The sequence below is a fragment of the Polistes dominula genome, unplaced genomic scaffold, assembly GCF_049000335.1.
Source record: "Polistes dominula isolate Pdom_NZ unplaced genomic scaffold, Pdom_raw_medaka contig_82, whole genome shotgun sequence".
NCBI lineage: Eukaryota > Metazoa > Arthropoda > Insecta > Hymenoptera > Vespidae > Polistes > Polistes dominula.
In genome coordinates this window covers 6,183,630-6,210,107 of record NW_028301046.1, presented here as the reverse complement: position 1 = coordinate 6,210,107, position 26,478 = coordinate 6,183,630, and the positions used below count along the sequence as shown (strand labels likewise).

Below are 26,478 nucleotides of genomic sequence, written 5' to 3'. Positions count from 1 at the left end.
GTGCTATCTTCTCCCTTTTATTTATTTTTGTTTTTTTCGTTTTCTTTTTTTTTTAACGTAGAGTTAATTGGTCGGTTTAAAAGTTTTTATTCTTTTTTTTTAGATCTTTTTTTCCTCCGATGAAAATCTATTCTCTCTTTTCTTCAGTATTATCTTTTTCAGCTTCTTTTCAACGCAAAAAAAGTATGGGTTAGGTTATAGAAAAAGGATCGATGGCCGGTGGTCGAACCTGTCAAAATATTTTCACCCTCTGAACCATTATATCCCAATTTTCCACAAGTATCGGAGACTCTTTTTTTGACAAGGGAATAGACCGAAAGAGGAGGGTCAGTGTCCTGGTTCGAGTGTCCCATGACCCTTCACACCTATCTTGGAATATCCCTGTGACTCCGAGGTATTAACGGCTCAATTTCACAAAGTGTGAAAGGATCCCATGGAAATCCTACAAAGGAAATCTCTCGCCTTCCGACGGGATCAGGTGCCTCTTTATATATTTCGACATTTTCCTATGAAAACTTTTTTCAGCACATTTCATCCCATCCTCGATCAACAACTCCTCAACCTCAAAACGTTTACGGTATTTTATGTCTGTTTGGCTATTTGTCTGTGTGTCTAAATATGTGTGTGTGTGTGTGTGTGTGTGTGTATGTATGTGAATGTAGTGGCCACCAGTCAACTCGAGACGAAGAAAAAACTAGCCACTTCTCACCCAATTTCCCTCCTGCAGTCAGCGGGGTGTAGAAAAAGAAAGAGAGAGAGAGAAAGGTAACAGAAGTCGTAGGGTTTCTCCTAGAAAATTTATGGCGACGAAAGCGCCGGGAAACGCATTCTCATCTTAAACCGCTGGTAAACTTATTTGTCGACACCATTCAATCTTCTTTTTTTTGTTTTGTTTCTTTTCCTATTTCTTTTCCTTAAACATCGGTTCATTTTTAAGTATTCCATCTCTTTTAAAGAATCGATCCCTAACCAATATAATTAATTAATATCATTATCTATTTTTTTTTCCACGATAAATTGTTTATAATTGATCTTCAAAAAAACTACACTTTTGCACTCGAATATCGTACACATTTAACTGGAACATTTATGCTTCCTTTTATGTAATTATTTTATTTTAGATTTTACTTACTAATAACGCCTACAAATAAATACAGGAAAAATGCAAATTATTTGCAATTAAAAAATTATTAACAATATTTGTATGATAAATCGTGCAAACCAAGATGTGCAAATGTTCGTGTTTTGCTAAACATTTCGGATAAAATATCGATAGACAAACGATAGATTGAGTAAGAAAGTATCGTTTATTCTTAACACGAAGGAAAGTGTGGAACTCTTAAGAGGTAATTATCGTTCTCCTCGTTGTTTCGTAGTTGTTGTGTCGTAGATTGTGTCGTTGTCGTCGTCGTTGACCGATCGGGCGCATTCCCGATCGGAGGCGACGCAGAATGGGCGCTCGGCGAAAGTGTCCAGACGTATATTTTTCAAAGCCCCATTGTTAATACTGCGCTTAACCAAGTATAGTGTATTTGAAAGTGCATCGATCCGGAGCGAAGCGCGATCGCGGATCAAAGTTCACCGACGTGCGAGCTCTTAAAATCACCGACTCGTAAACCTCCCCCTTTTTGCCCACATATATCAATTCGACAAACTTTCGAATTAAACAAAACGAAATAGTAATTACAAATAATAAAAAAAAACAAACCAGAAATAAACTACGATTACCGACAAATAATATACAGTCAGATAGATAAATTATTATGCATAATTTAACATACGTACGAGGAAATCGATATTTCTTTTGTTGTTAATCGAAGAATTTAAAAATTTGGACTATTAATATTAAGAATTTTCAAAATAATATTCTCACCAACTTTAAGATTTACACACCGATCTGTTATCCATTGGATTTTATTTCCGTTAAAAAATTGTTTTCTATGGAAAGTTACAACCCTCATCCTTTTTTTTTTATTAAGGGCAAAAACAAACTTATGGGCATTTTTCGAATAAATTACTCGTACGTAGAGACATACGACTCCCTACTCTTGTTTTGTTACACGTATTTATAAATGTAATATATGATAAGGGAGGGAGAGAAAAAAGAAAAAAAGAGGTTAGACGTAATTCAAGAACAAACGTCCAATTGTAAGAAAAATATAAGATAGACGACATAACATAAAGGATTAGAGTGATAAGATGGAGCTAACGTGTGCGAGATCGTACCGAGCCGGTATCGACCAATAAAAGGTCGTTGACGTCTCGCTGACGTATACAACTCGACTCTCGTTTAATAGCAAGCACGCTTCGAGAGAATCGTATCTTTCATCTCACTCATCTCCATCATCATTCTCTCTCTCTCTCTCTCTTTTTAATTCATTGAGATGATCTACCAATGTTACTCCCTTTTTTCTTTTCCTTGTTGCACATTTATCTTACAGAATGCTTTTCTTAAACAATTTCTTCAGAATTTTCCATTTATTTTTAGAAATCGTATAACCGATAGCGACAAGTTTAGAATTAAAAAAAAGGAGAAAGAGAAAAAGAAAGAGAGAGAGAGAGAGAGAGAGAGAGAGAGAGAGAAGAGAGGCACGCGAATAATAGAATCGAACGTTCGTCGTTCGAAGAAAAATGGAGTGCGAGGGGAAAGCGGTGATTTCGAATTCTCTCACGTAAACTCGAGACTCTCGATCGTAGTATAGTCGTACGAGAGTCCGGTTCGAGTGGTATCGGCTGATACGACGACCATTGTTTCCTCGACTTCTCAATTAAATCCCCCTTAAAGCGAAAGATTTCTTTCTCTGTGTGTATTCGTATGTATTTATGTGTTCGTGTGTATGTAATTTTTGTTCTCTTCTTCCTGCTTGCTCTAACACTTTCCTTCTCTCTCTCTTTCTTTTCTTAGGTATTTCACACATTCCGTATGCGTCCACCTTTCTCTTTCTCTTTCTCCCTCTTTCTCTCTTTCTTTTTACCATCTCTCTCGATCCATGAATGGATGCCTCCGGTTGATTCCAGGAATTTAAAAACGGAAAGGAATTTCTCGAGAAAGGGGGAAAGAGAATGAAAGAGTAAGAGTAAAGTGAATGTTTATGTACACGTAAGAGACAGAAAGGAGAGAAAGAGAGTGTGAGTGAGAGAGGGAGAGAGAGAGAGAGAGAGAGAGAGGATTGGTGGAAGAAGGAAAAGAAGGTGGTGGTGTTGTAGGTTGAAAAGAGACACGCGGTGGGTGTGAGCTACTGGTATTTTATTGTTACCGGTGTGATTTGTGATGTTGCTGCATTGTCGTTCGCCGACATCGTACACAACATATGCAGGGGATACCGGTTTGTTTAGAGGACTCCGGAACGACGTCTAACGTAATTCCGTTACGAAGCAACCGTGGCAACAGGCGCGAGCACGGAAAACGAGCAAAATTATACGACTCTCTTTCGTCGAACTACGTTCCTACTTATATTACCTATATGTATACACACGTTTCTCTATGCATGTTTTTATTTATGTGTATTTATTTATGTATGTATGTATGTATAAGTATTTGCATGTGTAACACTAAGGTTTTATCGCTTTTTCGTGCGATACGCGATACGTGATTTCATTTCGATCGTTCTCGCTATTCGATGATCGAGATGATATATACTTGTGGTTTCCAACGCGATTAATTTCGAAAGTTTAGATTTCGCAAGAAAAATTGCATCACGCCGATCAGGTGATATTTATTTAAGCGTAAGCATATATTTTTGTACGTTTGCTTTATAATATCTCATATGTTAATATTAAGATTACATTTATTTTGAAATAATATATGTTATTTTAAATTAATTGAGCGATGACATATTTATATATATATATATATATATATATTTATATTTAGCGAGTGATTTATATTTTGTGGTACTCTCTGGTATAATTTTATTATGAGTATAATATATTAAAATTATATAATATTAATATAAATTATATATTATTATTTTAATGATTTCTTAAAATAATATACTATAATATAAATAACTATAATAGCTTACTATAATTTTTACCATAAGTAATATCCATAATAATAATATTAAAAAAAAAATTTATTAATTACATATATATCTAGGAAAAAAATATATTAAAATGTTAAATATAATTCAATTTGGTTTCATCATAAAATATATTTTCTTTACCATTAGATATATTTCGTATATTGTGAAAGAAGAGTTTAATTGTCCGCAAAATTTCACTTTCGAGTTGAATACTTAGAGAAAAAAAATTGGAGGCGGCGTGCTAATCACGATTTTCAAGATTAATTGCCTCGTAACGTCGTTTCCCGAAAGGCACATAAAATCCGTCGGTCTCGGTCACGAGACTCGAATATAAATTACACGTTCCTTGAAACACTTGTACTTTCCTGTCCCTTAGTCCCCGCGGTGTCCCATGCCTTCCCTTGGAGAAACACACGTGTAACTGCCACCAATAACATCCACCAAGCCTTATACTACTCTTCTCTCTCTTTCTATCTCTCTCTTATTTCTTCTTTTTCTTTCCTTCCTTCTTCCTTTCTTTCTTTCTTTCTCTCCTTCCATATTTTCTTTATTTCTCTCTTTCTTTATTTCTTTTCTCTCTTAGAAACTTCTTTTGCCTTCTTCTTCTTCTTCTTCTTACCCTATAAGAAAATACTCCTCTTGTCGTTACCCTCCCACGTGATTTACACAGACGAATTTATAGTCTTATGTTAGTTTTATTTCATGAAGGGATACAATCATGGTTCATGGTGCTTATATTGTTCTAACCGATCACCGTGTATTTAAATTGCATTGTTTCTTTATAGACTTTTATAAAATTACTATCGTATGAGTACACACAATGTTCTATCATATTGTCTTACATATAAGACATTTGTTTTGTTTTTTCTATGTTAATAAATTTTAGTTTTGTATTTTAAAATCTATAGCTCGTGCGAAATCTGATTTTACAATAATAAAATTAATTAAACTATTAAAGAAGAACAAGTTTATTTTACGTACTGCAAATTGACTTATATGTCATTCGATAAAAAAAATGATATAACGTTCGTAACTTTAGACATATGTTCGTTAAAAAATGCTCATCTTTTGCAATAAGAATTTATATTTTTCCAACGATCAAGTAAAATTAACGAAAACGGTTTCAATTACTCGATAAATAAAATATTCGATCTATAAAGTAAAACGATCGATTTTTAGGTGATATACATGTATCGTCGCGATAAAGAAAAGAATAGAATTAAAAATAGAAAAAAAGAATCATTACAATTCCGATCGATAAAAGGTAAGAAAGAAAAAGAAGTTTCGTTCTGTCCCACGCTTTCGCGAGCATAAGGGGTCTCCAGTTTCCTCGTTGGAAGACGACTCGACTCGGAATTCCTTGATAAGGTGCGATTCGTGCTGCCCGTGGGAATCGATTTAACGCTTGTTAAAAAATAAGAAAGAGAGAAAGAAGAAATAAAGAAAGAAATACGGTGAGAGAGAGACGCACCCGAACGCGGTTTATACACACGTAAGATATATAAGCAAGTATACTAAACTTACTTGGTATATACATACACACATGGCGCGTGCAGGCTACCTTCGTGTGCTCGAGTATCGACCAGGTTCGCTTCGGTATCGATTGTTTGCTGAGAGACTCCAGGTTTTCTAAAGGATATCCCCTTTCCATCAGACACATTATACCTAATATAACGACGAGTCTAAATAATAACTAAATAATAACAGTACCATCTCATTGTAACTGTAATTAAATATTTTATCCTAAATTGTATTTACTTTTTTTTTAATTTTAATTTTAACTTTATCTTTCTTTTCTTATTTTTTTAATTTTAACTTTTAATTTAATTTTAATTTTTTTATTTTAATTTTGTGACCTTGAAAATAGTTCTCAAAGTATCAATGGAATAATACTGCCTTTCACGCTTCCGATTTCAATAAATTCATCTTAATTTGGAATATTTTTTTCTTACGGAAATTATTCACGTTTATTTCATTATTTTTCTCATGTTTTTACGTCGTAATTTGAATAAGGATTTTTTTTATTAAAAAAAAAAAAAATGATCAACAATCTCGTATAAATTATTAAATTTATTATATTTGTTTTCTTCGAAGATCTATTTTTATACATGTCTATTAATTATTGAATATTCGCGTACGACACGTTTATTAACACGTTGGTTAAATTTTTTTGTGTGTTTATCCCTTTTTTTATTTTGTTTTTTTAAATGTAACAAGCATATTACGATATTAATTAGTAGTATAGGTCGGAATAATTTTCATATTATAAATATTAATTATTTCTATTTATATTTATATATTATATTATATCTAGTTGTCATTGAAAATATGGTCGAACTTTCAAACATATTTTGTAGAAAAATAAATAGAGAGTGGAATGCTCAAACAGTTTTTTTCTATAATTTTTTTTGTCTCGGAGAAAGGGAAGATTCAAGGATTTGAAAGGAATTTTTTGAAAGTAATTAGATGCCGAAGTTGCGTTACGTTATTCGAAGTTTCACGTTCGAAGTTAAATAATTTATTATTCAGTTTATTTTTGAAAAAAAAGAGCAAAAAATATGGAAAAATAAGAGAACACGAAGAGAATTCGTGTGCCTGTAGCGTTTCGAACCGTAAGAGGAGTTTTTTTAGATCGCAAATTTGGATCTTCAAAATAATTTCTTTTATTTCTTTTCGTTTATCTTTTTTTCTTCTCTTTCACGATCATAGCATCGTAACGATCGTCATTAGAGAGTCTACTTCGCGAAGTAAAAGTGAATACTTGACAACATGGACTAGACCAATATGACTTGGCTTGGCTTTTAAAAATTTTTTTTAATTTATTTATATCTCTCTTTATCTTTTTCTCTCTCTCTCTAATTTCTGACAAATATCGATTGTTCTTTCTTTTACCCTCAAACGTATCGCACCTAGTCATATTTCAAGTTTCTAAGTAGGGTTGAACGAATCCGAGATCAACTACTCTATTCCTTTATTTTCTTTATTTTCTTTTTTCTCTTTACTCGTAGCAATACAAAAGCTACACATTTTGAATCTAACTAATTGTAAATTATTATATTTTTCTTTTTTTTGCCATTAATTATAAAAAATAAGACAACGATTTATCAGAAGTTACAATCTATCCATTTCTTTAGACTCGTTACTCGATAAATAAAAAGAAAAAACAAAACAGAGGGTGAGATGGATGAAAGAAAAAATAATAAGATAATATTTTAACCGATGGATATTGACGAAGTGTGGTAAAAGAGAATATTAAAAAAAAAAATTGAAAAAAAATATAAAAAAAATAAAGAAAACAAAAAAAAGAAATAAAAATGATATGCTTTTCGGTATTTCGTATTCTTGTTTCTCTAGATCTCGAGCACAGATGTGTGTTCTGCCATGGCAGCCAGCCCGAGACCAAGGATCCATTAACTCACCGCCCACGCGGCTCTTGTTTTCGACACAATCCATAAATATAAGACTGACGTGGTGGAATTTACGCAACGGCCAATTAATATTAATTTTCATTAGCATATTGATATTATTTCACGTCGAATTGATACAACAATTCTTAAGATCCATCATCGATAATACCTTTTTTTTTATCCTACGAGACTCGCAAATTTCCTAAACTCAATTCTTATTGACGTTAACCGATTGTGAATAATTAATTAAGTATTCATTTTCATTATCTCGTCGTATCAACGAAAACCCCTTTTTTTAACGATCCCTTAATGTAGTAATCTTTGTATTCAAATAAAAAATAATTAACGAATCAAAACTTTTTGTCTTTCGAACTTTTGAGAAAAAGACAAGAAAAAAAATATTATCGGAAAAAACAATGGTGTGAATCGAAGTCCACGTGGACGGGATGTGTGTTAAAAGGGGGAGGAGGAGGAGGAGTAGGAGAGAAAATAATGGTCCTCGCTACTCTCGCACGTATGTAGCAGCACGTGGTATACGCGCATTCCTTCCTTCATACACATACACAAATACAAACACACTACGAAAGAGTATCATGTGTATAAGTACAAATTCATGCGCGAGTAGTATACAAATACGAGCGTAAAATCGTGGCAAATGTATAAGAGAACACATATGTATGTATGTATGTATGTATGTTGTGTAGATTAAAGCGATTCTCGAGAGCCGGGGAGGCGGATGTGGCGCTGAAAGACAGCGCCTTGTTACTTAATTCCATGCGCTCGCTTAAATAGAACGACTTAGACTTAAGGTAGTCTGCAAAAATGAAAGACACGCCACGTTGTGGACAGCGAAGGAACGCTTTTACATGTACACTTGTGTATATGTGTGTCGCGTTGATGTGTGACTGAGAAAGAAAGAAAGAAAGAAAGAAAGAAAGGAAGAAAGAAAGAAAGAAAGGAAGAAAGAAAGAAAGAAAGAAAGAGAAAGATAGGAAGATTGTGGAGAGAAAAAGAAGGAGAAGAAGGATGAGGAGGAGGAAGAGGAGAAGGGGGAAGAGACACAGTCTCGTTCGTAGGATATCGGGGGTGCCTACTGGTTTTGATATACGAGCACACCAATACACGATCGAACGGTGTTACGCGCGTGAGTCATATCTGAAACCAGTCCGAGAGACCAAATGTATATAGCCAGTGTGTTCGTATACACATGTGTGTTACGTATGTATACATACATAAATTTGTATACTTGTGTGTAGGTATATTTGTAGATATACATTTGTTATGTATATATAAGTATGTATATATGTATGCATGTATATAAAGAATAGAAGAAAAAGAGAGGGGGTGGGCAAGTATAGGGACTTGTGTATGTGTGTATGTGTGTGTGTATATACCAAAAGTGGAGGGACCTTTGAATATTTCAGACGAGTCGTACGCGAGCTTGCGTTGTTACGAAGGCGTGTGCGTAATCCTCCTTCGGTGCGTTCGTCTCTCCGATCTGGCCACGTGAGATTAAAAGGTCTCCACTCTATTTTTTCTCTCTCTCACTCTCTCTGTGTATCTATCTAAGCTATGTCTTTCTCTCTCTCTCTCTCTCTATCTCTCTCTTTTCCCTTTCGTTCGTTCATACGTTCGTTGGTTTGTGCTAAATGCTTTCGTATTCTTCTTCGTTTTATTTTTCTTTTTCAACCTCGAAAGAACGTATGATGTATTTAAGTATGTTGATTCATCATAAGTATTGCGATCTGGTAAAGAAAGAAAGAGAGAGAAAGAGAGCAAGATGTGATCCGGATTAATGGTCCTCGAGAGTTACCGCGCGAAATTGTTTCCAGCTTCCAAGCTGGTTCGAGATGCTGTGATTATCTGCCTGTCTATCTATCCGTCTGTCTGTCTGTTTGTCTGTCTGTCTGTCGGTTTGTCGTTCACCTTTTAAATATTTTTAACGATCGATACGAAGATATTTTTTCGATATATTTCATTATAATTTCTTTCGTATTTGCAGAAGACTTTGAGTATCAATGAATTGTCGTCAGTGTTTTGCGTTTGATTATTTTTTTTCTGTTATTTTTTTAAAATTAAAATTCTATCGTAATTATGTATACCCATATCAAAGAAAGATAAAAGAAAAAGTACATGAAAAATGTTAAACGATGGAATCATTAATAAAATATTTCTATTTTTTCTTTTATTGTTATACTGTATGTTTTACTTATTATTACTTTTTTTTCAAAAAATTATTTTCGAAACGAGATGATCACGGTCATTGACGCGTTGAATCGTTCTATCCTTCTCTCTTTTTCTCTCTATATATTCTTTTCTTTTCTTTTTTTTTTTTGGTACAATCCATTAAAGCGAAAGCATAGTAGTGAGACGCGAGAAGAGAGGAGAGGAGAGAAGAGAGAATAGGAGATGTAAACGTTTGATGGACGATAGAAAATATACGAGTAGATAATGGAGAAACGAAGTCGTTCGAACGAATAACGTACGGTACACGGAATTATGTAAATTTTCTTAAGAAAAATATAATATAATAAGAACATATACACTCGAGTCGATCGGATTATTAATCATTGATCTTCCGGGGAGAACAAGGACGACGATATCTCGATTTGCGCGAGGACAAGAGTGTTTAACGTTCGTCGAAATAGCTTAAGTTAGAAAACTTTCCCAATGGACGATTACACATACACGCTTAAGCGAGTATATAAAGATAAAGATATAAATATAAAAATAACAAAGTAAATACTCACACAAACACACATACACACATACATGTGCGAGAAACATTCTCCTATCCGAATTTCTTTTTAAGTAGTATTACATATACTTTTTTTGTTGTTGTTGTTGTCTTTTTTGTTCAATTCGACGCGATCAGATCGAAACGAAATTATTCGCGCGTAACGCGCGTAACGTTGCTTCGTTACTCGGTTAAACCGTTCGACAATGGAAAATTATTAGAATGGATCGATAAATCAGAGGGCGATAACGCGCCGTCGTTTCTCGACTAGAAAAGGTTCTTACGAGTTTTCTACGTGAGGACATAGAGGATCGTTGTCGTTCGATTTCAAACGTGGGCGTTTGATTCCACCAACGATCTTTACGAAAGCGAATTTGTTGTTTAGGAAAGAAATATTTAAAAATAAAATTGCAGGGATTAAAACACACATACAAAATCTAATTCTTGATTGCATTCTTATGATAGAGATGGATAATGAGAAAGAAGAAGAAGAAGAAGAAGAAGAAGAAAAAGAAAAAGAAAAAGAAAAAGAAAAAGAAAAAGAAAAAGAAAAAGAAAAAGAAAAAGAAAAAGAAAAAGAAGAAGAAGAAGAAGAAGAAGAAGAAGAAGAAGAAGAAGTAGTAGTAGTAGTAGTAGTAGTAGTAGTAGTAGTAGTAGTAGAAGTAGAAGTAGAAGTAGAAATGGAAGTAGAAGAGGTGGGGTAGAGAAGAAAGGGAAGAGAGAAAAGAAAGAGGAGGGAGTGGGATATACACGCATACTATGTACACATATACACATATTTACGTTCATGCATACACATAGAGAACGTGGCAGTTGGCGTGCAGCGTAGAAAACGAAACAATAATTCGTGCGATCACAATGCACGAAGCAGTATTGTGGACGCGGGGTCAGGAGCGTATCTATCGGTGGTCGCAAGTGGTGTAACAATACCACTAAAAGCTCTTACATGTATTATGTGTATGTGTATAAATCTTTCGTATATTTCTCTTTTTCTCTCTTTCTCTCTCTCTCTCTCTCTCTCTCTCTCTCTCTATCTCTCTCTCTCCCTTTCATCATCGCGAAGCGTAATCTGCCTCGAGCCAGCAGCATCACCAGGACCACTAGGAGGCGAGCGAACTCTTGCCGTATCCACCCACGACGTGGCATACTGTAACGAGGCTACAGTCCATTAAGTGCGTGCGGCTATTATGGCTAATGCATTATGAAGTAATAAAAAACGGGAACTATAGCATAGCGTCTTTCTCTCTCTCTCTCTCTCTCTCTCCTTTTCTTTCTCTTGCTTTGTCTTTCTTTGCACGCGCCCAGAGAGAACCGGACCACATTCCACGTCGGAAAAGGATATGTGTTAGTATTATGTGTATATGTGCGTATATGTACATGCCGATTTCAACGAACGTTAGTTTCTTGACGCTACCCGATGCTCATCGATAGACCATCGAACTCTTCTCTAAGCGATAAATGTAAGCATGAACGTTAGTAACTTACGTGTCTCTATGTTCACATATCATTCGTTACTTTACTCAGAAGTATTCCGTTGTAAATCAAAGACAATTGCGTTAGCCATATATGTAAGGATTTTGTATCGCGTGGGAATAGTCGATTCGAGTCGTACAACAACAACGGTGTCGTTTACCACGTCTTAACCGATATCCCGTTTCTTCTTTTATTTCGATAGATCGATATTGCCGATTCCTCCTTCCGGTAACACTCGATAAAGAAGACCGTTTGAAAGAAGGAAGTAGGAAGTCTTGAAATTTTTACACAACCGGGAAGGATCTTTGAAGAAACGATAGGGATGGGATGGCGCCTTCTGTTGTAAGACGAGAAGGAGAACAGAAACAACCCTTTTCCTTCTTCTTCTTCTTTTTCTTTTTCTTCTTCCTGTCTATCGTAGCGCGAAAGTACCTTGGAAATTGTCGACTATCTAAAAATATCTTCTCTTTCTCTTTCTCTTTTTTCTTTAAAATTTGTTCATATTTTTGTCTACGTCCTTTTCTCTTCTTCTTCTTCTTCTCTCTCTCACACACATTCTCTGTCTCTCGGCTTTCCGTTTTTTCTTGTCTTTTTTTGTTCTCTCTCTTTCTCTCCGCCTTTCCACTACCCTCGAGCGAAGAGACGCGACTCGTCGGCCATATGGTCCACGAGGGAAAGATAAAAAATTCATATTTCCACCGTGGAAGGGCTGAGGACGCGGTGAGTGTATTTTTAAAAGCACGCGCTTCTCTTGAACGCGTTCATTCAACTTTTCCACTCCTTGGTACTCGACGATTCTTCAAATCTCATAATTCCACGTTTACTACCTATCTTTCTCTTTTTTCATTTTGTTCTTTTTTGTTGAACTCTGTTTGAAAAAAAAGCAGCATATGGAAACGATCTCGAATTATCTAAGTTGGATCAACTAACTCTAACATTTTTTAAATACCAATCAAAATATTCGCCTAACCGTTGCCCATTAATAACATTCTTATTATTATTATTCTTATTACTATTACAGTTATTAATATTATTAACATTCGATTATATTCATTTATTTTTTTCTCTCTTTTCCCATAGGTTTTCTTGTTTTTTTTTTACTGACATTTTTTCAAAAATCTTCCGAATTTTTCAATCAAAATTGACTTTCGTCGTTTCAGCTGTTCATTAATGTTCGTTCGTTTTTTCGTTCCTTCTTCAAATCATTTTCTCTCCCTTTCAGGCAAGGAATCTGTACATCTTTCGATCGTGGAAAGATATTTTCATCAAGAGTGTGAGCCTTTTTCTCGACTACCTGGAATCGTATACTTTTTTTTCTCTCTCTCTCGATCCAGCCCTCTTCCTCGATTCCGTTATTCAAGGGTGCGCGTCCTTACGTCTAATGGTTTTTCTCATAGCGGAACGGAGAAACCCTTTTTTTTCACGTCAAAATGCAAACCCTGTATAGGCACCATTCTCTCTCTCTTTTTCTCTTTCTCTCACTCACACAAATGCACACACAACGATTTTATGGAAGGTTTTTAAATCACGCAAAACAACGCGAGTCGTCGTCGTAGTTCATAACCGGTGAGATTTAAGAAACGCGATACTTTATCGACGCCTTCGAAATAAAAACTCTCCGTTAAGAAGAACCTCTATCCAATCCATTTGAAGAAAAAGGGGTTCGCCCTCAACCCTTTCCTTCAATCATCGTACAGGACCTAACGGGTCGCAATTTTTTCCCACATTCTACTTTTCCAAATTGACTATCTACCTGCCTTTCTTTCCTACAATGAGTTGCTCTCAGATTTTTTAATTTCCTGTCTTATTTAATATATATATATATATATATTTTTCTTTTTTTTCTTTTACTACTTTTTTTACTTTTTCTTTTTTACTTTTTCTATCTCATAAAAGAAAATCTACTTTACCTATCACATCAGTCGTTTGTAAAAAGGAGGAGGACAGATTTTCAACATAATCATCTCCACCCCTCTTTCTTTCTTTTCGTTGTTCATTTTGACATGGCTACGGGTTCGATAAATCAAAAAAAATTTCATCAAATAATAGAATCTGAATGGAAAAAGACAATGGTCCCTTTTCATATAAACGAATCCTATTCGGTTTTAATCGTTCCTCTTCACAAACCACCCGCACTCACGCGCACAATATAGAAATGATCTCGGTGAAATTTCTAAGTAAAGAAAAGATAAAATGGATGGTACCATCATTGTCGTCATTCTCATCATCATCATCATCATCATCATAAAAACCATCTTCTTTTTTTCTTATTTTTTTATCGGTCAATTTTCATCTGGTCTCTAGAACGTTTTTAATCGAGTTCTACGGATACATTAAGATAATAATTTTCAGTACGCCAAACGAGCGAGCATGTCTCCGGTTCGGAAAAAAAGGGAGGTGCCCAGTTCTCTCGGGGAGGCGAGAACTCTGTTCTGTTATTGGATGAAAACTTACCCTCGTTCGCGTATCCTCGTGCTACCCTTCATTGCACCAGCCGAGCATGCGCTTTTACCGAGACCACCACTTTGTTCTCGCTTCCGCATTGGAAAGAAAATTTGCATAGGGAGTTTGGGATTCGGGTTAAACATAAAAGGGACGACGTAAGGGAGAGGGGTTGTTTTTTCTTCTTTTCTTTACAAAATTACGTTACGTTTAATTAGCGTTAACGTAACCATTGCGAATCGTTCGAATATTTTCAAGATCGTACTATTATTCAAAATCATATAATAAAAATTATTTATAAAATCCTTTATAAATATGTCTACTAATACATGATTAAACTAAGATCCAATAAATCACAAATAAAAAAAAAGAAAATTCCAAATAAAGATTACATTAATAGACGAAGAAATAACTTGGTATCAGCTCAAAGAGTTTTGCGATAAGAATCGTTGAAAGAACTGGACGATGTAAAAACGAGTGGGATGTCCTTTTAAAAAAGGGGTTTGCGGTGATTGGCCAGTGTGCAGGTCTTTCAATACACATGCGAAGCAAGTAAGCACTCTACCCTACTAAACCACCCTCGGACGATAGAAAATGAGTTTTCGAAGCTAACGACGCAGGAGTTTCGTTCGTTCTAATCCAGGGATCGATAAAGATCTTGCAATCGAGGACAACAAAAAAGGGGTTGCTAATCGTCGGAGAAAAAAAAATTAGAAGGGGGTGAGCAATATAGATGACTATGACGACGACGACGACAACGTCTAAGACTATGAGGACAAAAAAAAAGGAGTAGTCATCGCGACGGTGAACGACGTCAAGTTCCATCTCTTTCTCTCTCTCTCTCTCACCCTTTTCCCCTTTCTTTACTTTTTTATTTTTTTCTTTCTCTCTCCATCTCCCGGAGGCGGGGAGTCATAGTGTTGCGCGCGCGCGCTCAGGGGTGGGGCATCGCTCAGCTGGGTCGAGCCGTTCGACGAGTGGTGGGGCTCGTGAAGTCGAAGATGCCGAGTGGTGGAGGGTCTTCTCGCGCTACCGAACCTCCTCCGTCTCGTTCTCGTGTAGTTCCGTCTCTCTCTTTCTTCCTAGCGTCGTTTGGCAGTGGTGGTGGTGGCGGAGGGGTTCAGTCATCTCGCGCCAGCCGAGCCACGCGCATGCTGCTCTCTTCTTCGATTTCGATCTCGATTCAATTCGATTCGATTACTCGTGACAATATTTCTTGGCTTGGTATTATAACGCGGATTTTTTATTTTATACCATACAACAACAACAATAACAATATTTAATAATAATAATAATAATAATAATAATAATAATAATAATAATAATAATAATAACTCAGAAACGATAAGCAACGAACGAACGTTATTGTTTCTATTTAGTCATATTTCTTTAAATACGTTAAAAGGACGAGGACGATAATTGTTTCTCTCTCCCTTCCTCTCTACTACTTTATGTTCTTCTTTTTCGCTCTTCTTCTTCTTCTTTTCTACACGCTCAAGGAGCGCAAGTTCGGAACTGGACCGCCCTCTCCGGACGGAAGCCACGGAACAACACCCCCACTCGACTCCCTCTACTAAAGCAAACTACCACCTCTACCATTGCCTCTTCCTCTTCCTCCTCCTCCTGTTGTTGTTCTTCTCCTCCTCCTCCTCTTCGTTCTTCTCGATTGAGAGAAAGAGAGAAAGAGTGAGAGATTTCACGCCAATCCCCCCACTTTCGAAAAGGAGAGAGGCAGATACTCGACGATAGAGCCTCCGGCACACGGGCACCGAGAGTACCACGCGAGTGGAGAACCCGTGGCTCCGTCGCGTTCAACCCCCCGAAGAAGACCGGAGAGGAGCTAAGAATTTAAAGTAAATCTATATTAAATAGTAGTATAGTAGTATATCAAGAAAAGAAATTATTTTCTATTTGCTGTTTGTCTCTCTTTCACTCTCTCTTTTTGTTTCACCTTCATGTCGTCGTAAACGATTTTAGACGACCAAATTTTTCCTAGCTCCGGTCAAGCATACGATTTCTCATTATCCACTCGTCGTTCGAATTTGAAAAAAGAAAATAACAAGGAAACTACTTCGAGTGGTGGTGGTGGTGGTGGTGGTTGGTAGTGGTCCATCGTCAATTTGGAGAATGGAGAACGTGAGATCGTTAAAGACGTGGAAGAAAAACTATCGCTAAACGCGGGGTGGTTTCCGTTAACAAGGGCTGATCGAATTACCTCGACTAACCGAGGTGGATATAAGGGTACGCGACGCGTTGACCACCCCGTTGACTGAGGATAAGAAAATACCTTTTTTCCGCGTGGAAAATGTGAGTGCCACCGAACAACGTTTATACTATCTGCGGGTGCCTTTGGTTAATTTTTTTTTCTTATTCTTGTTCTCTCCCTTTGTTTTCTTTTCTTTTTTTTTTTTTGTATAATTCTCTAATTATTTTACGAGAATCTTCTTCGGGGGGCTCTCGTGCGAGTAAGGTGTCGCGAAAGAAAAACTACTTGGCCATTAGAGGAAAAAGTGTTCGTGAACTATTAGGTGTGAGTGATTTATACGTATATTCGAGAGGAGTTGACTGTGGTGCTTTATATTTCCTTCCTTCCTTCCTTTCATTATTTTTCTTTCTTATTTTTATTTCCTTTTTCTTATCACTCTATCCTTGTTATTTTATCACGGAAGTGCGCGAACTCCGATTTCGTTTCGATCGAGATTAAAATAGAGAACAAAACGTGTTAACTCGACATTTGATAACGAGTTATATTATTTCTCCTTTCCATTTATTTCATTTTTCTTTTCAATTTATCCCTCTCTTTCTGTTCATCCATTTTTTTCGTTATTTTTGTGTGAACACGTTACATTTCGTGGTCGTAATAAAGTGTTTGGAAGTTTTTATATTTATATAACCAGTTGGAAGGATTTTTGATCGTCGTGCCGACGGACTATCATGCTAACTTTAAGTGCGATAAGTGGAAGGAACGAGGATATTCGCTGAAAAGGGATTTTTGAGGTAAATATTATCTTACTATTTGTTATCATCTATCTTTTTATTTCACTATTTTCTATCTCTTTCTCTCTATCATTTCATTAAGAAAACGTGAAACATTGGTTGAGCTACATTAAAAATCTTCCGTCTCATAAATACACTTATAAATGCATTTAAATAGACACATGCGCACCCGTTCGCGCGCACGCGCTCATTAACACATCTACACATACGTATATATATATATATATATATATATATATATATATACACACACACACACGTATATACATGCGACTACTTATAACTAGAATTTTATAACATTTTCTTATGTTCGGTAGAAATAGAGCGTAAATAATCGCACATAAATAGCTAATGTTCGAGCTCGAATGGTGCGACCTGTGAACCGTCGACAGAATATCTCGATACGATGAATAGTCGATCTCAATCTTGCGATATGAACATCGATTTCTGTTTAAAAAATTTAAAATAATCCACAATTTTTCTTTAGAAATATTACTTTTTTTATTATTATAAATCGACGAAACTACGCACAATTTTTATAAACAATTTTTAAATGAATTTTTAAGATTAAAATTCTCTATCTTTCTTATATTCACGACGTGAAAATACAATGTTAGTCAAAAAATATTTGAATTATGCTCGCTCGACTGCTCGTCGTCGTCGTTGTAGTCGTCGTAGTCGTAATCGTCGTGCTTTATCGCATCTGAAAGCTGTAAAACAAGTTGGCATTTACTCTTTGCCACGAAACGGCGACGAAAACGACAAAGAGAGCGGATTGCATTTTCATTTGCTGCCGTGTTAGAAATTTTCTTCTCCTTGATTTCATTTCTCGTTCAGTATTTGCATAGTTTGCCAGGATAATACAAATTTAGCATCGTTAGAATTATTACGAAAATTCTTCGGTTAAAAAAAAAAAAATCCTCTTTAAGTGTACAATATATCTTTCCGTCTGTCCATTTGTGTATTTTTGTAAGTAAAAGAAAGAGAAAAAGAGAAAAAGAGAGAGCGAGCGATAATTTCGTAGTTCGCGCCAAAACATATTTGTCTACTTTTATGCTCGGTGATAAATCAGAAAATTCATGCGATCGTATTAGATCTACAGATCCTTTTTGAGGTTTTACTTACCTCTCATTCCATCTTTCTTTCTTTTTTTCTATCTTTCTTTCATTTTCTAATGCGATAGACGTCCAAAAAAAAACGTTCGTTCTTAAATACGATCGAGAGAAAATGAAAGTAAAATGTGCCAGGCAATAAAGTGAAGATAATTCTACGTATGTTAGTTTCGAATACAAAGCTTACCGCCTTGGAATTATATGAAATAGTTCTTAAGTGCTCTATGCAATAAACTCTCTCGAATAGAGTTTTCGTTTTTTTTTCTTTTTTTTTTTTCATCATTCTTTCATTCCTATCGTTGACCATGATGATGATTTTCGTCGTAATTAAGAGAAGAAGAAGAACGAGAAGAAACATCGAACTGATGTAAAAGTTAATGATTCTTCGAACTAATTTTATTACAAAACAAAAATATAAAAAAAAACAAATTCGTCAAACAAACGATAAGCTTTATTATGAGATTTTCAATAGAATAAAAATTATTTTCCCACTTCTTACGATTAAAAAGAAAATAAACAATATCGAGTGGAAGTCAATGCAAATAATTTTTCTATTATCCGAATAAAAGAGAAAATCTTTCTCTCGCTCAGTGAGAAAGAGAGAACGAGGACAGCAAACAAGGGTAGGGAGATAGGTGCAGGACGGAGGTAGAAGGAACGGGTTCTAGTTTCGTCGCGAACTCTCTTTCGCGACCTTGTGCACCCGAAGAATTCGACCTCGATTCCAGGCGAAACAGGAAGGTTTCCCCGTGAGATTATGTCATTTCCTCTCTCTCGTCTTGTTTTTGCTTTTTCCCACGGAAGTCGTCGCGGCGCTTGTTCTTTCTTTCTCTCTCTCTCTCTCTCTCTCTTGACGCCCACCTCTTCCAGCATCTCGTTTTTGCCAAGAGTGCCAGACTTGCACGTTTCTCCCTCGTTTTCCTTTCTTTCTTTCTCTCACTCATTCTCACTCATTCTCTCTCTTCCTACGTATAAATAAATGTTTCTTTTTTTTTCTTTACTTTTTTTCTTCTTTTACGAAACACAAAACTCCTAATTGACAATGATAAATTCGTTGGTTTAGTTGAATTTTTACGAAACGAATAAGAGGAAAACTCGTTATCGAGAATTATTGTGAAATGTCATTAATTAGCGTTTTAACATGTCGAATCGCAAATTTCTGTCACCTTTGATCGGCCGCTTATATTTTTTTTTCAATCGGTGACCAAGTTAAAACTCACCTATGACCGGCATTTTTATATTCCATTTATATTATTACATTCTTCCATATCTAATCTTAGAATTGCACACGTGTAAGACAATTATTTAATTAAACGCAAAATCATTTGTAACTATCAATCTATCTCTCTTTCTCTCTTCTCTCTCTAACTCGCTGACTCACTAGAAAAAGAAGACACGCGTATTACGATGTGTTTTGGTGACGCATTGTTTTGAATCAGGTAGTTTCGATTCACCTTTTATATTGTTATATCCATCATTAAGGAAAACAACACCGTTCGGTCATCGAAAGATGTTTCCTTCTTTATTAACTTTTAGTATTGCTTAGAACGTTATCGAAGTCGTATTAGTAATGGGGGATAGCTGATTCCTTCGGGTTCCTTCGAGATTACGATACGAAAGAGAAGAAACAAAGAATAGGAATAAGAATAAGAATAAGAAGAATAAGAATAAGAATAAGAATAAGAATAAGAATAAGAATAAGAATAAGAATAAGAATAAGAATAAGAATAAGAATAAGAATAAAAATTAGAATAAGAATAAGAATAAGAAGAAGAAGAAGGAGAAGAAGAAGGTTGAAACGACGAAGAACGATAAAAGAGACGTAAAAGCGAGGAAAGGGAAACATTCAGGTATATACTCTTACGTACGTACATACACACATACATACATATATACATACGTATAAAGAAGAAGAGTAAAAGGAGTAAGAGAAGGATGGGAAGGGGAAGAGAGGAGGAGGAGGGAAAAGGGATAGAGAGAAGCATAAAGGTGGGAAGAGAGTTAAAGGTTGGTCCTGAACGTGGTTGTGCTGCCGTTGTGCTGCTAGCCGAGTGTAAGAGAAAGAAGGAAAACGACAGGTAGCGAGACGAAGATAGAAGGTACTTACTTACTCGTGAAACGAAAGGGGTGTACAAGGGGGAGGGAGAGAGATGGAATAACGTAGTAGAGGAAGAAAAGCTCGAAACAATTGGAGGCGCGGAGGCGGCCGCATTTCATGTTGCTTGGCATCGGCTCCCTTTAAAGAGTCTCTTGCTTTTTGTTAGCTCTTCGAAAATTATGATTGTTTGTCCGCGAGATTTACTGCTCGGAGGCCCCCTTGGCGCGGCACATATGTGTATATAGTACATATACGTACATATAAGGTGCCCTCGAGGGGTATCTCTCTCTCTCTCTCTTTCTCTCTCTTGCACTCCCCTTGCGTCTTCTCGAAAGTTGACGGAGGGAGAAGGAACTCTACTTCGAGTTTACCGAGATTAAAGAATCTGGAATTTACTGCGCTCGTTACCAAACTAAAACTTATCTTTCTCTCTCTCTTTCTCTTTCTCCTTCTCTTACTCTTGCTCTTGCTCTTGCTCTGTCTTTCTCTTTCTCGTTAACTAGTACTCTTTCATTATTTCCTTTTCTCTTGTTCACATCTTTATCCGACAACGTTCCAGCACGTAATCTCAACGAGAACGAAAGATTAGAGTGCAGTTATTTGAACATCATCCACAAAGATTCTACGTAATCTAAACATTTTGTAAAGGTTATTTTTTTCGTTTATTTTTTTTTCCTTATTTATTTTTGTATTATCGACTAATCTAGCAAACGGTTTTTTTTTTTAATATTTGAGAAACCTTACTTTTTTTTTCTTCAACGTTGACTAATTACAAAAAATTGAATGCAAATTTTGTTATAACAAAGAGGAAGGAGGGACGGAATATGACGTATCTATGAATTTTGTGAAAGTTGAGACAGAGAGAGAGAGAGAGAGAGAGAGAGAGAGAGAGAAAGATGATAGTTGTTTCAATGTTACATTCAAAGAAGGGAAAACATTTAAAAGATGAGAAGAAGGAGGAAGAGGAGGACGAGGAGGAGAAAAAGGAGAAGGAGGAGAAGGACTTTTTAAAAGAGGGTCATGAACGAGATATAAAATCTTTTTAGCGTGAGTCTTCGCGTTTATTTTGCCAAATGCATGAGAGAACATTATCGGATTTCGGTAAGAATTTTCATCGTAAAACGTCCTCTTTCTCTCTCTCTCTCTCTCTCTCTCTCTCTCATTCTCTCACTCTCCTTCTTTCTCTCTCTTTTTCTGATTCTCTTTCTCTTCGTTTCGGTCCGCTTGCTGTATATTCGCCTGATTTATTTCGGATCTTATTGTACCTCTGAACTAAACCAGTCCGGCTCGCGCGTATAACCAAAAGTTGCTTCTCTCTCTTTCTTTCTCTCTTTCCTCTTTTCCTCCTCTTCTTCTTCTTCTTCTTCTTCTTCTTCTACTTCTTCTTCCCTCTTTCTTGAGCCGCTTCGAACGATCGCTCTATAAATTTCACGAGTCTTTCGAACCCTATATTTTCTCGTTATCCTCGCGTTTTGCACGACACGTTTTATTAAAGCACGGTAATTTTACGAGGTCCAGCCTTCTCCTCTCGCGTACGATCCTCTCTCTTTTTTTCCTACTCGTTCTTCCTCTTACTTATTTCGTCTCTTTTCATTCTCTTTCTCTCTCACTCACTCACTCGCATTCGTTCGTACTCGTTCTTTCGTTCTTTCATTCGTTCGTTTAAGCCAAATTCGCTGTAGGTATCATTTTATTTATTTTTCTTTTTTTTAATTCTTCTCTCTCTCTCTTACTATCTTTTATTTTCTCTCTTTTATATATATATATATATTACATATATTTCTTGAAACCTTCAGCATCGTTATTCGGATCAGATATTTCATAAAAAAACGCGAAGGACGAGGAAAGCGTAAAAGGATTGGCTTGATTACCAATCGATCGTTACGCCTATTTTCAACGTCTCACATGGCAATAGACTTACTTTTTTTAATACTCTTTTTTTTATTCGACAACGTCAGTAAAATCATTTCTATGTGATATAAGTTGTAGTGGGGGGTGGTAGGGGTGGGAGAAAGAGAGAGAGAGTAAGGTAGAACGTATACGTTCGAAGAAATGAAGAGAAAAATTACGATTAGTATATGGACCATTCTTGGTTTCCTCCTTTCCTCTTACTTTTTTTCTTCATCTTTTTCTCCTCCGTTCTCGAAAGGGTGGATGAGTGAGTGAGTGAGTGAGTGAGTGAGTGAGTGAGTGAAAAAGAGAAAGAGAGTGAACTCAAGGCAGTAAAAGGTCTAAAGTTTTTAATACTTTCAGTTGTTTTTATGGCGGCTGGCGTTCCCTCTTTTTTTTTATTTTTATTTTTATGTATTGTCCCACCCGTTCTCTCTTCCTTTGCTCGGGGAACGTATGATTCTTTTACTCTCTCATATGAGAGAGAGAGAGAGAGAGAGAGAGAGAGAGAGAGAGAGAGAGAGAGAAAAGGAATGAGAAAGGAATAAGAATAAGAATAAGAAAAAGACAAAGAGAAAGAGAAAGAGAAAGAGAAAGAGAAAGAGAAAGGACTGTGTGGCTCTCCTCTGATGTACGACTCGGCGGTCCGCGTGAAAAAATCCCATAAAGCAGTAAAAAAGCACGAGGTCTGTGGGCAAAAGTAAGAGAGGTGGAAGGGTGCAAAAGTAGAAGAGAGAGAGAGAGAGAGAGAGAGAGAGAGAGAGAAAGAGGATAGGGGAGAACGGGTAAAGTGGCCCAATGGGTCCAGCAGTATCGTCGAAGGAATTCCTCTTATGACGAACCTCATGCGTAATTCTTTCTCTTTCCTTTCCTCTTCCCCTCACTCCACCTCACCCTCTGTCCCTTACTCCCACTCTTTCTTGGTTCTCAACCCTTTTTCGTTTCTTCTTTTTGCCAATCCGAATGTGCGCGGTTATTCGTCTCTCTTTCGGTTCCTCTTCTTTCCGTTTTCTTCCTCTCCCCTAAGATGCTTTCTACCAGTCTCCTCTCTTCTCCCGAGAGATCTTTGGTAGCCACACGCTTCGTGTCCAAAGAATGACAGAAAGATAGGGAGGGAGAGAAAGAGAGAGAGAGAAAGAGACAGAGTCTCAATGGACGAATTAAAAAGCGAAAACTGAAGAATGTCAAATGACAAATGACGGACACATGTGCCAAGCACACTCATATTATACGCGTATTATGTACTTGCAAGTTAAATACGCGTGTAGAGGATGCTCCTATGCAACATATACATATATATACATACACAAATAAGTATACGTATATTTGTCTCTATTCTTCTTCATCTCTCTTGTATTCTCTACGACCGTACTGGAAAACGTTAGCCCGAGCTTTCAAACGAAGGTTAGTTAGTTCGCTTTTCCCCCTTTCCTTTCTCCTACTCCACCTCTTCCTCTTCTTCTTCTTCTTCACTGTTCTCTCTTCAGCCTGCCCCTTACTCCCCCTACCGTCATCCCATTCGCGCAAAACTGTCAGCACGGATTAGTGCTATTTTCGAGATTTTACTCGCTCGTCGCAACTGGACGCAAGCTGTCTCATGAGAATATTTACACGCATACAATCGAATTACTACTCCGGTTGCCCGAGATCTCCTCCTTTGAGATCTTAATAAACGTAAGAGAAATATAGAAGATAAACGACGTTAGAAATTTTCTAACAGATATTTTTTGCGTTATATTATGCAATTTTACGTCTTAACAAACGTATAATATATTAATCGATTAGTTGTTTTGTATTATTTTGTTACGTTCGAACACGACCGTCATCATCGAGATTTTTTAAAATATTCCTGAGAAAATAAATTTGAACGAAATAATTAATTATGAATAGGAACGAATTAGATGTTTTTAACGTATAACACTAATGACGAAGCATCAAGGTTATGAATAATTATGAGGGAACTAGGCACACATAAATTTGAATTATAGTAAGAGCACACATCGAAATCGTATTGCTAATTCAGCAGGTTTTCAATTATGCTAGATGCACGAAACGATAGATTTTAAATTCGTGAATATTATCGATGACTATAAATATTTTAGGAGGTGACTAATCAATATAGTTTTCGATTTTATACATCTCTCTTTCTCTCTCTCTTTTTCTCACGTTGTACACGAAGCTTATAAAAAATCTATGTTATATCGGTGCTCTCTGTCGATAATATTAATCTTCGTTGTCGTAGTCCTCATCGTTATAGTTGTTCAACAAACACCGATCTCGCTCGTTCGCATCGCATAAAATCACATCGGTAATTACGAGCTGGTACGTCCCTTTTTTCCTCATTCCCCTCCCCCTCATCCGACCCCGTCATCATCATCATCAACGTCGTCGTCTTGTTGATTCGTAAAAGTGTTTCATAAAACCGGAATACCAGCACGTGGTATATAATAATTGTTAATTATCTTTATCGTCGTTTAAAATCGATATAATGTTTGTATTTTTTTATTAAGTCGAATTATAAGTAAGGAAATGAATAATTTTTTCTTTTTTTTTTCTTCTTTTCGACCTTTTCTATTCAAATTTTACTATTTGGCAACAATAAACATTCGCCGAATTGCCAGGAAATGATTAAGGTATTTTTTTTTATTCTAAACAATCTTTTCTATTCAAATTTAGAAATATTCATGGAATTGTGACAGGAAATGAATAAGTTTTTTTTTGTTCTTTCTTCTAACCTTTTTCTATTCAAATTTTATTACGAAAAAAATTTAAATATTCTTATCGGTACTAACTATTTACACATAGATTATGTTTATTTTCATAAAATTATTCTCTTTAAATTTTGTGTAAAAAATTACGATTATTTATTCAATATTTTTGAAAGATCGTTAATAAACGTTTGAATCGACTATTTTTTGTTAAAGAAAAAAAAGAAAAACATATAGAGTCAAGTCGAGATGTTTAATAGGACTTTGATTCATTATCGTTGTTTGTCGTCAAATTATGCTGTTCAAACAAAATCTTACTATACTTAAACTTTAGATTCTAATAGATATATCGTACAAAGAAAAGAAAATTTTACAAATTTACGTAGAATATCATACAAAAAACAACTATAATAATCTTTACCAATGCATAAGTTAGCAAACGTATTATGTAATTAAAAATTTGATAAATGTAATAAATTTATATCATTTACACATTTAATTGGAACTGTGCTTCAATGTATATCTATTTCTATCACAACTGTTCAAATGACTCGTTTATAAAAAGTCATATATTTTTTTGACGTATGTATTAGCAAAAGAATATACTATTTCTGTAATAAAAATACTTCTCATAAACAAAAATAATATTATATAACCCTTTGACTGTCATGCCAAAATCATATGTTTTGACCAGGACGCCACGGCATTATTTTTTTTATGCAAGATTTATTCTAATATTTTTGTTAATTGATGTTCTAATAAAAAATTTTAATTATACAATAGGGCACTTTTTATTTCAAAGTATATTCTATGTATCGGTAATATTCAAATACACAACTTTAAATTTTCATTTAGTTTTTTACAATTGTAAAAAGTTCATACGTTTCGATCATCAATGACCACCATGGATCTCAGAAGAAACCGTGGCCGAACATATATGACCAACATGGCAGTTAAAATGTTAACATATAAAAAATTTTGTTGGAAATTTAAAAAATGGGTCAATTCCATGTTGATAATGTTATATGTTAGAAATGATTTGAAGAAAAAAAAACAAAAGAATACGTGTTACATGAAAAATTAATTAATAATTTTCAAACGAATAAATAAATAATCGTAAAATCACAAAATGTCGTCGATATCATTATTATTATTTTTCTTGTATTTTTTTTTTCAAGAGACATTTGAATGAATTATGATTGGTAGGATGATCTTCAGCTAGCAGTCATGTACGAAGAAAAAAAGAATATAAAGAAAGAAATAAAGAAAAGAAAATAAAAGAAAAGGAAAGAAAAGTAAAGAAAAGAAAATAAAGAATCAGAAAGAGAGAGAGTGAGAGAGGAGTCATCGGTGTAAGGCCGATCGAAGTTCTTCTCTTCGTCCGTAATTTCAGATAGAAGTCGGTGTCTGCCGGGTGTTATTAAACTCGATAGGCCAACCCGACGTTTCTTCTCCCTCGCGGGTGTTCCACGGCTTCAATTTAAATCGGTGACTTTGCTCTTCTGTCTCCTTTTACCCATCTCTTTCTCTCTCTTTCTTTCTCTTTCTCTCTTAACTACATGTACGCATACCTACTGTCTCTTTTCCTC

The 26,478-nt window shown here is 35.6% G+C and overlaps 1 protein-coding gene and 1 long non-coding RNA gene across 5 annotated transcripts in view; both read left to right on the top strand.

Annotated features, from left to right (window-relative positions):
• The first annotated feature begins 8,264 nt into the window (after positions 1–8,264).
• On the top strand, positions 8,265–12,600 carry LOC149031662 (uncharacterized). The gene is made up of 3 exons (XR_016177486.1): positions 8,265–8,951; positions 10,635–11,629; positions 11,845–12,600. It is a non-coding gene; the product is annotated as an uncharacterized LOC149031662 (long non-coding RNA).
• Positions 12,601–15,183: 2,583 nt separating this feature from the next.
• The window catches only part of LOC107072792 (zinc finger protein castor homolog 1), a 97,633-nt gene continuing 86,338 nt past the window's right edge, over positions 15,184–26,478 (top strand). For 2 of the 4 annotated variants that reach the window (XM_089175395.1, XM_089175393.1), the window contains exon 1: positions 15,184–17,081. The gene's annotated coding sequence lies outside the window, so the exon portion shown is untranslated. The remainder of the gene's footprint in view (positions 17,082–26,478) is intronic. The other 2 variants (XM_089175394.1, XM_089175392.1) reach the window with 1 other exon arrangement.